The sequence below is a fragment of the Diprion similis genome, chromosome 12, assembly GCF_021155765.1.
Source record: "Diprion similis isolate iyDipSimi1 chromosome 12, iyDipSimi1.1, whole genome shotgun sequence".
Lineage (NCBI taxonomy): Eukaryota > Metazoa > Arthropoda > Insecta > Hymenoptera > Diprionidae > Diprion > Diprion similis.
Genome location: NC_060116.1, coordinates 574,579 through 586,936, shown reverse-complemented (window position 1 = coordinate 586,936; position 12,358 = coordinate 574,579). Strand labels below are relative to the sequence as shown.

Genomic DNA, 12,358 nt, shown 5'->3' with positions numbered 1-12,358 from the left:
AATAATAGCATCTCTGCTGTTCGCTGATGTCTTCTCTTCTCATTCAATTCATGACACATGCAGAGATCATCGGCCACTTTTGTTGGTTGCCAAAGGAAGTTGTAGATCTTACGGTTTCTTTCAATTTCAAATCTAATCTAAAAAAATCTAATCCGAAGAGTAAAACTCAGAAACATTCTGTGACACAAGTTAAAAATCAACATTTTCAAATTGTGCCTCAGTGTCACAATTAACTTTAAGGATAATCATGTTTTAGAGTAATGTTCAGAACATTCATATGAAAATATTGACTTATCGGGTTCAACGTTGTACCCCTTGTTCCTTTGAAACAAATGAATATCTAATTTTCACTGAAGTTCATGAAAATATTTACTTAAACCTAAATCCAATACAATATCTTGTTCATAGTGCTCCGAACATCATCCAGTAACATGAATATCTGGAAGGAATCCCTCTGTCGCAGAAACCGTTATAAGCTTCTTTGTTTTTAACTGGTGCCACTAGATAACTTTTGGATTACAGATTCCATTTCCAATCTCAGGATGAGATTTTTTGTTTCGAACAGTGTTAACATGAGATGCAGAATTAATTGTACTAAATGGAGATTCACAAACTCTCAGTTTCAGTGAAGGACCATTGTCTATTTATATATAAAAAAAGGTTTTTTAAGATTAATGAAGTTAGCGTTTTTAAGATTGAAATTGTAAGACGCATGAAGTTAGCGTTTTTAAGAGGTTGACAAGAAGGTGTTTGCCGTCGTCCAGGACCAGCGCTCCGTAGTTTTCGTGGTCCAGGTCGCCGGAAACGTATTTTCCTTTGTTTAGGACCAGTGCTACGTAGTATTCGTAGTGTGGGTTGACAAGGAGGTGTTTGCCATCGTCTAGGACCAGCGCTCCGTAGTTTTCGTGGTCCAGGTCGCCGGGAACGTATTTTCATTCGTCCAGGACCAGCGCTACGTAGTATTTGTAGTGCCGGTTGACGAGAAGGTGTTTGCCGTCGTACAGGGACAGAGCTCAGTAGTTTTCGTGGTCCAGGTTAACGTGAATGTGTTTTACACCATCCAGAATTTTAGTAAAAGCATAGCGCTACCACGAGGGGTCGTCCAGAAACAGCGCTCCGTAGTATGCGTAGTAATTAAAAAAATTAATTAATCTCTCTATCTACTAAAAAGATTTGTGGAAATACGTGAAGTTAGCGTTTTTAAGACGCATGAAGATAGCAGTTCAAGCAGAACATGTCTCCACATTTTCTGCCGGACCGCGGCTGACAGCGACAAGCTTCACTCGATCAGCCGCATGGCACCGCCTTCCTCGCAATTTATCCCATAGACAAATTAACATATAATTATAAATAACTGGGTTCGATTAATCTGTCAAATCAAAAATTCTAATTTCAACTCATAGCAACGCATGTTGAAGCCACAGCAGAAATAGCTGTGTGAGGTGCGAAGCACCGATTCCCTTGGTACATGGGTTCATAACCCATAACTGATGGTTTAAAAAAAAAAAAAAAAAAGAATCCCTTTGTTTAGTAAAAAAATATTGATCAGACGCCTGAAGGCATTCGTGGTCCAGGTCGATGGAACAAGCGTAATCGTGGTCTAGGTCAGAGGGACGATGTTTTTCATAGTAAAGGAGAAGCGCTTCGTATTCGTCGTCCAGATCGGAGGGACGATGTTGTTCGTCGTCCAGAAGCAGCTCTCCGTAGTATTCGTTGCCCAAGTCGAAGGAACCAGCGTATTCGTGGTCCAGGTCAGAGGGACGATGTTTTTCGTCGTCCAGGTCGTCGGAACAAGCGTATTCGAGGCGCTGCACGAGCGGTGAGACGAGTTGGAGGTGAGTCGTAGACGAGCCGAACGGTGTTGCATGAGGACGATGTTTTTCATCGTCCAGGAGCAGCGCTTCGTAGTATTTGTGATCGAGGTCGACGGAACAAGCGTATTCAGCAGGACGATGTTTTTCATCGTCCAGGGGCAGCGCTACGAACTGTTTGATCAGGTACTTATCGGTACATGTCGCAGGAACGATGTTTTGCGTCGTCCAGAACCACCGCTCTGTAGCATTCGTGGTCCAGGTCGACGGGAATACGAATTCAGTAATCAAGATATAAGGTGCGATGTTTTAGAAACATAGAAGAGGACTTTTGCAGCCCAAAGATAAAGTAATATAATAAAACACTGGATAAGGACATCTCTTATATTCACTCTATTCAATCGGGTGCCAAGGTTAGTGTGAGAAACTCCAGAAAATACATCTCTTACTCCTTGAACAATAAGCGAATGAAACGCACAAACGCGCGAGGCGCGAAGCGCCGAGCTTCAGTGGGCTGAGGCGCGCGTAGCCCGCCGAGCGGGATTGGTGCGCGAAGCGCGCAGGGGCGAAGCCCCTAGTAAGAGTATAAAATTGAATCTGGTTTCAAGCTTTCAATAAGTTACCGGATAACTCCCTGATAAAGATTCATCATGAAAAAGTTAGCCAGCAAGTAAGTCCTATTGTAGACAAAGTGATCATTTGTAACGTGTACTAGTAAGTGAATGCATTTCTTAGACCTTGCTGGGGTTGAACGAGGCTCAAGCACGGATGATAGCTGCAAATAGCTAGTCAGACGATATTGTCGATTGATATTGACTTTAAAGACATTTTCAACTGAAGTTATCCAACATTTTTAGATTGAGATTGGTTCAGTTTACACATCAAAATTCATCCCTGGAATCTGATTTAACACTTGAAACAGTATTCATCTGAATTGAATACCAAGAGAGTAAAAAATAAAATATCAAAACTGCCGGAAATAAAATTTGAAAAATAATGCGGGCCAATAATACTGCTTGGATTACAATGGTGCACGGAATGATTGTAAAATTAGTTAGTAGCAATTGTTGAATAACAAACTTATTACTATTGGCTCGATAGATCTAAAATGATGGAATATTCAAACACCATGATCTGTAGCGTGTCGTGCTCTTCAATTTTGCCACGACTGATGTTCAGAAGGTGGCGATGACCAGAAGAAATTCCCTCGGATACCTGTTGTCTGATGGAACAACGGAGCAACCAGGTTCGATGGTTGGAACGGTTGCACCAATCGAGACTCTAGGGTCCTAGCCACCAAAACGTTTTGACCATCAGGTAAGGTATGATTTTCATCCTATTATCCAAACTTGAAACTTTAAGTCAGTCAGAACAAACGAATTTTATCATTGAATACAAGTGAAAATATTGTAATATGGAAATATCATAGTATCAGAAATTTACTCACACGCTTCGACGCCTGACAACTTTAGTCTCGCTTCGATGATGGTTGTTTCCCACCTGAAAATATTAAAAGATATTATCATCAGACAAGAGCTTCTAGTTGTTTTGGATACCACTAATTTTCAATAAATTGCGACAGAAAAACGAATTGCTACTTTTTGTACTCCTAAGCTTCGTGTAATCAAGATACACTATTTCTTTTATTCCTTGTTACTGATTTCATTCTAATATTTCATGTTCATCGGCACTGATTACTGGCTTCCGGAGTACTGCACTGTAACAAATCTACTCCGGAGCTACCTTCTACTGGGTTTCAACAATCCATTTATTTTTAATTTCATGTAAATAAAGAACCTATTTAAAATAAACAATATTTCTACTCACCTGCCTCAGTTTTTCTAGACTCCCACTCGTTGATGACGTTCCACATTCAATTTCAGATTTATTCTTTCAATAAATAACTGATGCAATTTCTGTGGCTTTTGATATTTGTTTCTCCATTGACGCCTTTATTGTGTTGATTAAATATCTTCTAATATAAACTACGGTATTGCTGAATGACACTTTTCTTAAAAAAATCACGATAAGTAGGAATAAATATCAACATAACCTCAATACGCTACTTTACGCGCGAGATATTCAGAGCCTTGTCACATTTCGTGTACGTTGGTCGCCTCGGTTAGCTGACGAAAACTACTCCGCGGGACAATTTCGCTGACCAATGAAATTAAATCATTTGGCGCATGCGCAGTTCTTGTATAGTTTCTAGAGATGGTCCCGGTATATATTGTAACGGTACAGCGGTCAGCCAGCTCCGCGGCTGACAGCTGTAGCCGACATGACACCGAGGCCCGAGCCTCAGCGAATGCCTCCGAAAATCTACGAAGGCGAACCGCCAATTTTGCTGCAATGACGCACTTCCTACCGCCAAAACAGACAGCACGTGACGTAGATCCGCGCGCCAAAACCACACGCACAGGCACGCACTTCACGCGCACAATGACCACTGGCCAGGAGGACTGGACACACGGACAGAAAAACTGACAGCAGCGCAGCGTGACGATGACGGACGGTGCCAGTATAATAGTCCGGAAGCCTGTGAACTTTTTTTGGAACTTATTTCCGCAAGCCCTATTAATAGTAGTTCCGGGTCAATTGATGATGTTTTTCAAGGAATCGACAGTCCGGCTATTGATTTCCGATGGAATCGATGAGTGAAAATTACAAACTCATGCTACTTATTTTCGCACGAATGAAACTTATTTTATCAATCAGTATTACCCTAAAACTTCGTAAAAAAAAGCAGTCTGGCTGGTTTCCAAAGTTGGAAAGTCAGTCTGGCAGTTTTTTTCAAATTTACAAAAATCGGGTTTTTTTTTTTGCCTTGAACTTGTTCTCGCATAGGTGAAACTCGTTGTACTTGTTCGCATCATAATAATACTCAGCTGGTTTTCAGAGGTGGAAAATTCGTCTGACAGATATTTGAAAATCTTTAAAAAAATTTTATAGAACTTGTTGTCGAATTTTTTCAAATTTGTCAGATGGTTAAATGGGTTGTACAATTATCAAAAAAGCAGTCTGGCTATGTGATGTACCGTCGGAGATGACGTATGGAACGCTCGAGAACTCGCAATTTTAGAGTCTGGTGAGGCTTTGGCGATTGAAAATAGTAGCCAGACTATCTTTTTCATTCACGTTAGAGTGTAAACTATCATCTGGAAAAAAAAGTATTCGTGCGAAATTAAGACCGTACTCATTGTATAGGCGCACACGTTGTTATGACGATTGCATATAAGCTAACAGGTTACACACCTTCCGGTCGGTCTGTCAAGGCTCAAGTGACCTCGAATAACAGCCAGACTGGTTTCTTGGACAATTGTACAACCCATTCAACTATCTGATAAATTTTCAAAAATGCGAAAATAAGTTCCGTAAGTTTTTTTTTCCGGTTTTTCGCGTGCCAGACGAAGTTCCCATCTTCAGAAATCAGCCAGACTACCCTTAAACTAGGTTTTATGATCGCCTTCATAAGTACAATAAGTAGCATCCTTGCGAAAATAAGTTCAACGCACTAACGTTTTTTTCACTTTTTCGAACGCCCCCCCACGCTAAATCCATCGGAATACAATGAAAAGTCTATTTGATTTTTTGATAAGCATCATCTATTGAATCGAAAAAACCTTAGTAGCGTGCGAAAATAAGTTCCAAAAATATTCACTGGCTCCCGGACTATAAATAATGGCACGCGACCATCAACGTTAGCAGATGTACGGCAATCCGCCTACCTGTCTCACTTATTTGTAAGGCGTGTGACTCATCCTGGAGCGCACAACCTGAATTAGCGTCATTTAGATTTTCGATAAAACTTAGAAAGAAAGAAGTAGTGGACACGGGAGGCAGATGAAATAATCGAGTCGAGGGAGAGTAGCAATTTAAACAAACTGAAGTGATAGGAGCCGAACCGACAAATTCTGGCATATTTTATTTTTGATTTATTTAGTTTGTTAAATTTTCTTTGTATCGTAAATTTTGAAGTTTATTTTTATGTTATATTATTTAATTTTGATTGTATCATTTCACGTGACTTTAATTTCATTGAAAGTGTTAAATGAATAGTAAAGGCCATACCGGAGTTTGTTTCTTTGTCGATCACCATCGTGAAGATTAGTTTTGACAGGCAGTCACGGCAGTCCCTGGTCTGCAAGTCTACAGCCGTTTCTGGATCTTCTATCCGCGGCTGATTGATAGGGAGGCGGCCTCTGTTGCACAGGTCCGTGATTAGAAGGGCGCACCGGCTAACCAGTGTCGTCGACAGGTGACATACGCTGCAGTACTTATCTCTGAACCAGTCGCACATGTTGCATGTGTCGAGAAAACGAGAGTAATTGCTGTAGTAATTCTTCATGAATTGAGGCGGCTTACCATTACGTCTAGTCCGCATAGCTAATTTCTTGTTCTTTTAGGCGAGTTTTATTAAGCCATCTTTTTCCCAAACAAGAGGAGGTCCAAAATTTAATTATTATTTAATTCGATAGAATTCTGAAAAACTCACTCGGCACGGTTTCTCTCAGGCAGTAAGCCTCAGAAACCGGGTTCGTTACAATATACATATATATGTACATATATATACTATATACGTAACGTAACGTAAATATATATCTCTTCTCTCTATCTAATAAAAAAATCCTGTACCGCACAGCAACAGGTAAAAAAGATCATAATAACAATAGTATACGCATGAAGTTGGCGGTGGGGTGAGATGCGGATACAAAAAAAAAAATCATCCAGCAAACAAAACTTACTATGTTTATAGTGTCAAGTGATTGACAGCTGTCATCGGGTGTTGATGACAGTCTTTGACAAATATTTTTATAGTTATCTGATAATGACACACAGAAAATAAATATGCAAACGAGAATTATCAAGATGATTCACGACGGGAATTGTCTTTTTCGCGCACGGCACTCAAGATCGACACGCAGAGGTGAGACTGAGTATCGTTTCAAATATAGTTGATAATTGGTCAACATTTACGGGTTTTAATACAGGTAATGAGTCAAACGGTGCCGTGATTAGGTCACCTGGTGATTTCAAATCACACTTGAATAAAAGGGGAATTTACGGGGGAGAAACAGAATTAGCTGCAGCTGCGGACATTTTTAAGATATGTTTAATTGGGTATCGCGGAGAACAGATTCATCCAAACCAAATCGGATCCCAAGATAGAAGACAATTCTCGATACTCTTCACCGGCGACGGAGACGGTGGACACTTTGATGTCTTGCAGAAATAAAATTCAGATAGTAAGTAATAAGTATCAAAAGTAACAAGCATATGATAGTAAATATAAATATATCACCAAACAGTCAAAAGGACAGCCAGGATTTACGTTGGCGATGGAGAAAGTCAAGAAAGGCAAGAAGAAAAAAATGGTGAATTCACTTGTCTAATAGACAAAGTATAAGGAAATAGTGAGGCGCGAAGCGCCGAGACCTCGGCAGCGAGCGAAGCGAAACACTGTTCATTATATCATTAAAATAGTCTAGAGTTTGATCAATATAATTAACAGTGTTTATTATATCGTTAAAATAGTCTAGAGTTTGATCAATTTTTTAATAAATACATGAAATCGCTAAAAAAGTTTTCAAAAAGTTGAAAATCATTTTAAACCCATAAAAATGAAGTAAATTATCACTTATTTCAAAACGTTGCTGTATAACTAAACTCCTTAAAATTTAATCAGTAGCAAGTACTCAAAGCTCTATAACTTTGGACCCGTTAAAATTACGACGAAACTATATGAGTGCTTTTTTGTAAAAAATCAAATTTCCTACAAGAATCATTGATGCGAAATTAAAAAAAAAAATTTTTTCGTAGTTTTACTGGATAAAAACATAAAAAAAACTTTTATTACGTGTTATTTAAATGGAAAAATAGAAATTCGTTGAGCTTAATGGAGAATTTAGATATCAAGCTGCGCTTTGGAGGGAATTTTTTTTATACCTTAGAGAAGCTTTTGAGATGATAGGACTTGAAAAAAAATGAAAAAAAATGTTTTTTTTGGACCATTCTAATATGTAGCCTCGGCAATGGTTAATGGTGGAAGGTATTTGTTACTTGGTGCTAGTTGAAATTTTTCGCGAAATTATCGACTAATTTACATATATTACCTTTTTTGTTGATTTCAAATTCATATTGATTTTATACCGTTTTTAGATTCTGGAATGTAATTGGAAATAAACTCATTGTTCATTTTCAGTCACAATTCGTGTTTCATTTATATCTAGTTTGTGTATTAACGATTTATCGACTATTCAGATGAAATCAGATTCCACAGAATATCTTTGGGGTTGATTATAAAGTACTAAAATACGTAGCAAGTTCTGTAATCTATATCCATTTCCATTCTCATAATTTTTGAATCTCCAGTAATTAAAAAACGAGAAAGAACGCATTCTCGAAAACTTAATAATCGCTTAGAGCAGCTTTTGGGAAGCTACAGTATTTCTTTCAGATTTTTAAACCATGTTTAACATCGTGAAAATGGCTCTTAAAATAACAATGCGACGCGTCCGTTGCGTAGCTGTGTACGGTAGCCTGTCCTGCGACATTACGTTCCACGCGACGCGACTCAAATTGATACGCACTGTCAGCTTCGATGATTTTTTACTCGAAATCCAGAAGAAATACGTTTCTAAAATTAATTTATAGGTTGTAGTATAGTTCAAGGTATACCTAAGCATTTTTTTTTTAATTTTTCAATCGTGTCGCTTCGTATTTTAAAAATATTTCAAAAACTAATTGTTAAATTAATAATTGATAATGATATTTTCATCCACTTTTAATTTTTATTCGAAATTCTAGGAGGCTTTCCTTGTAATTAAAAAAAAAAATTAGCTTTTTTTTGCCGGAGTCATGAATTAAAAAAAAAATGATTCTGTAATTTGTAATTGCAAATAACAAATTGAATTTTTGCACTAATCCCAAAATGTTTTTGCACAAAAATCTGACTGACTCAACTGATCCTCTTTCCGCGGAATAGCCTTAATGCAACATTAACATGGGAATTGAAAACCACAAGGTGAGATCGCTTTTGTTTTCACGTGGAAAACCTCTATATGATATTTCACCGATATATGGATTATGCTCGATGTAAATTGTTGATTGCGGGATGCGTGGTTGTAAAATACCGATCTGTAATTGTTTGCGTTACAATGCGTCTCTTCTTCGCTATCTCGCTGATTCTTCTTGCTGCGTTCTAGGACAGAAGCCCAATAGTTTTGATAAATATAGCGTAGAATTAACAAATTGCTGAAAATGGAGCTTCCGAATAAGGCGAATATGTCAGGTATGTTACGCGTGGTGCAAAATTGGAGTTTATAGAAGACGGTCGTGTAAAAAATATTTTTTATTTAAATACTACGAACGGGTTCAATCTGTAACGTTTTGCAATACTTTTTTCCAATGATTTCAGCAGCCGTTTTATATGAGATCGCTCTTAATATCATTTTCTTTCAAACATTTTTGTAAGCGTAAATGTGGGAAGTATTCGTTGGGTACTGCTATCCGCAATGCAATCTAATCCGTCTCAAAAGCCAGATATACAACCTGATAGATTCATTCAGGGTGACGATTCTGAAAAGGCTACAGGGTTCCCGGATTTTTACACGATCTTTGCGTGACTTATACGAAAAATTCCCTGACTTCTGAATAAAAATCGAGTACACATACAGAAAAAAATTGACGAATTGAGAACCTCCTCCTTTATTGAAGTCGGCTATAAATGTTATTTATGATTGAAGCAAAAGAAGTTATACTCTCTTAGAATTGATTGTGCCCGAGAATATTTTTAATAAATTAGACATCACGATAACCTATTTGGTTTTATTTTTCATGAACATAATTACGTCAATAGGCTAGGATGTTTAATAAAAGCACAGAGCTTGATCATAACTTGACAACTATAACGAAAATCATTATTTTCCGTGACTCGTTTGAAGATTCCCTGACTTTTCCATGACTTTTTCCGGTGATCGCCACTCTGCGTCATTTAAATGCGGAACAGATGCGGATCAGAAGACCGTGTGCGAACAACTCAGTTGAATCTGCATCTTTTCTGCATATATACAAATTTATTGGCTACATTACTTTGCATTTTTTGCAAGATGACCATCCAAAAATATATACACTACAAAAAGTTTGAAAAAAAAGGTAATTATAAGTGGTAGTCAATCAATTTTGATCACTTATGTTGTCCTAAATATTCGCTTTAAAAGCTTACATGAAATGTAATTTTCGCAATTAGCTATTAATAATGCATTACTACTTTTAGTTAAAAAACGTAAATCAATTAAACACTGAAATGTGTTTACAACAATTGCAAATTCAGATATTGCAGAAATAACAGAGTTGGTGGTATCGTGAAATATTATCGAAGCTGCGTTGTTTTCAGAACATCAGCTCATTTTCTGTAAGGATCTCAATTCTTCACATAACAGCTGTATGAAAAAAATTGAATGCAAATTATGTCAATGTCATTAGGTTAAAATATTTTAACAACGTCCAGTTGGTTGTCGAACTGTTTCACATCATCTACGCTTCACCCTGGTGAGATTATTTATGTGAATTTTACGAAATAACACACAATAAAGATCAATCTGAAAACAGTACTGGGTCACTGTAGATTTTCAAATGGAGAAAGTAAATATAAAATTATCATGTTTGCTTTATTCTTCCGCAACCTACGAGAAATCAACAAATTCTATCATCATGGATATGGGTAATTCTCACGGAATCTCGACATTCGGTGTAAAGAAATTAATAAAAAATGTTTGATTCAATTCGTACTTTTTTTTTGTTACTTTTGTAGTACTTATGTTATTAGATTTTAATAATATAGTGGTCCCCAGAATAAACGTGTTTCAAGCGAATTGTAGGAGTATTTCAAAAACTTGAAACTGAGGGAATGACGATAGAGGTGAGGGAATGATCTTTATAAGCAGTTCACGGACTTTTAATAATAAAAAATTGTTCGTTTTTCATAGGAAATCTTGTTATTTATTTTGAAAATATTTTCATAAGGTTATTAAGAAATATACTTAAAGCAAAACGTACTTTTATTATATGGCACTTAATCATAACGCGATTGCAACAATAAACTATAAATGGACAATGAACAAAAATATTGTTACACTTTTTAGTGTAACGAATAAAACGAGGGTAAGAAGCTTAGTTAGGTGAGCAATTAAAAGGCGCTAAATGAGAAAGATGCTTTGAGAAAAATGTATTTGGGGTAAAGAACGTGATATCAGCTCAAAGTCTGAAACAGATCTGTTTTTACAATAATAGCGGTTGACGCAGCAACCTTATTCATTTGATGACATAAGAAGACTTAGTTTTCTTGCGTCACATGCCGACTACTAGATCATTAGAAAAGGGGGTAAAACGGGTGATTTTATCCTTTGTAACACTACTCCCCCCTGAGGAAAAGAGTCGTCCCGACTCGAACAAATTAAAACAATAACGATCTTGATCTAGCATACGACGCTCGAAGGTAAGTCGGAGCTGTGGCTCTAAAAATTCAAAGACTCCCTTTCTGCTATCTGGCATTTGCCCACAGTCTCAAGGTGAACCACAGAAAACCTTGAGCAGATAGTCGAGCATTGAACTGAATTTTCAAAATTTTATGTGCTGTGTTTTCACAAAAGTCAGTGTAAAAAGTGTGTAGTGTATAGCTTCGTGTAAAATTCGAAGGAGCGGCCAGTTTATAAATTCCGGAAATCAGGAAACCCCAAATTTGGTCAAAATGATCCGGGGAAAGGACCACGGAAACAGGAGAGGTTCCAACAGAAGTCCAAATCGACGGTGGCCTTAGGAGGTTTTTAGGGCTTCTTCTCAACCTTCGGGAACGAGGGAGAGGAAAGGAGGCGAGCCGGCCCCGAATTCTTTCGGAAACTGCACACCCTAGATTGGGAGGACAAACGTGAGTGAAGGCAGACCAATCCGAATTTGCTAAGCGAATTTGAGAAAAGCACGGATCGTATAAATTTTATTATTTTTAAAAGAGAAAATAAACGATCTTATCTGGATTATCGTTGAGTGTTTCTTTAAAATCAGGGCCTTCAGTCATCCTCAAATACCAGGAGAAGGTAAAGGAAAATCAGGTTACGTCATAAAACAACCTGAAAAAGTGCTGACAAAAACTGACACATGGGTTAGAAAAATGTGAAAATCAAATAATCGCTTATCAAACATAAAAAATAATAATCGTGGCTCTATTCAGATTATAAAGTAATCAGAGCTGGTCCGACACAAAACTCGATTTCAAGAAGAATCTTCTAGAAAGAAACAAAAACTGACAAGAAAAACAAATAAAATTGTCTTCTGAGTTTTAAGTTTTTTCTAAGTAATAGCTAAATTCGAGTTTTGATAGTTATGCAAAAATCTGAGTAAATTCGGTTAGCTTTAGTTCCGGCATTAATAACCAAAACGGGGGCGGGTGAAGAAGAAAATGTGCCTCTAATCAACCAATCTTCATGAACTTCATGAATAGTTCTGAGCAATTGCAGAGGAATCTCTGTTTCTTCCTTGCGTGCACGAGAATT

The 12,358-nt window shown here is 37.4% G+C and overlaps 1 protein-coding gene and 1 long non-coding RNA gene across 2 annotated transcripts in view; both read left to right on the top strand.

Annotated features, from left to right (window-relative positions):
* The window catches only part of LOC124413421 (dipeptidase 1-like), a 1,027,592-nt gene that overhangs the window by 864,523 nt on the left and 150,711 nt on the right, over positions 1-12,358 (top strand). The window lies entirely within an intron of this gene.
* The window catches only part of LOC124413425, a 28,584-nt gene that overhangs the window by 15,256 nt on the left and 970 nt on the right, over positions 1-12,358 (top strand). Inside the window, exons 2-3 of the long non-coding RNA XR_006929867.1 lie at positions 10,681-10,692; positions 11,308-11,311. This is a non-coding gene — a long non-coding RNA (uncharacterized LOC124413425). The remainder of the gene's footprint in view (positions 1-10,680; positions 10,693-11,307; positions 11,312-12,358) is intronic.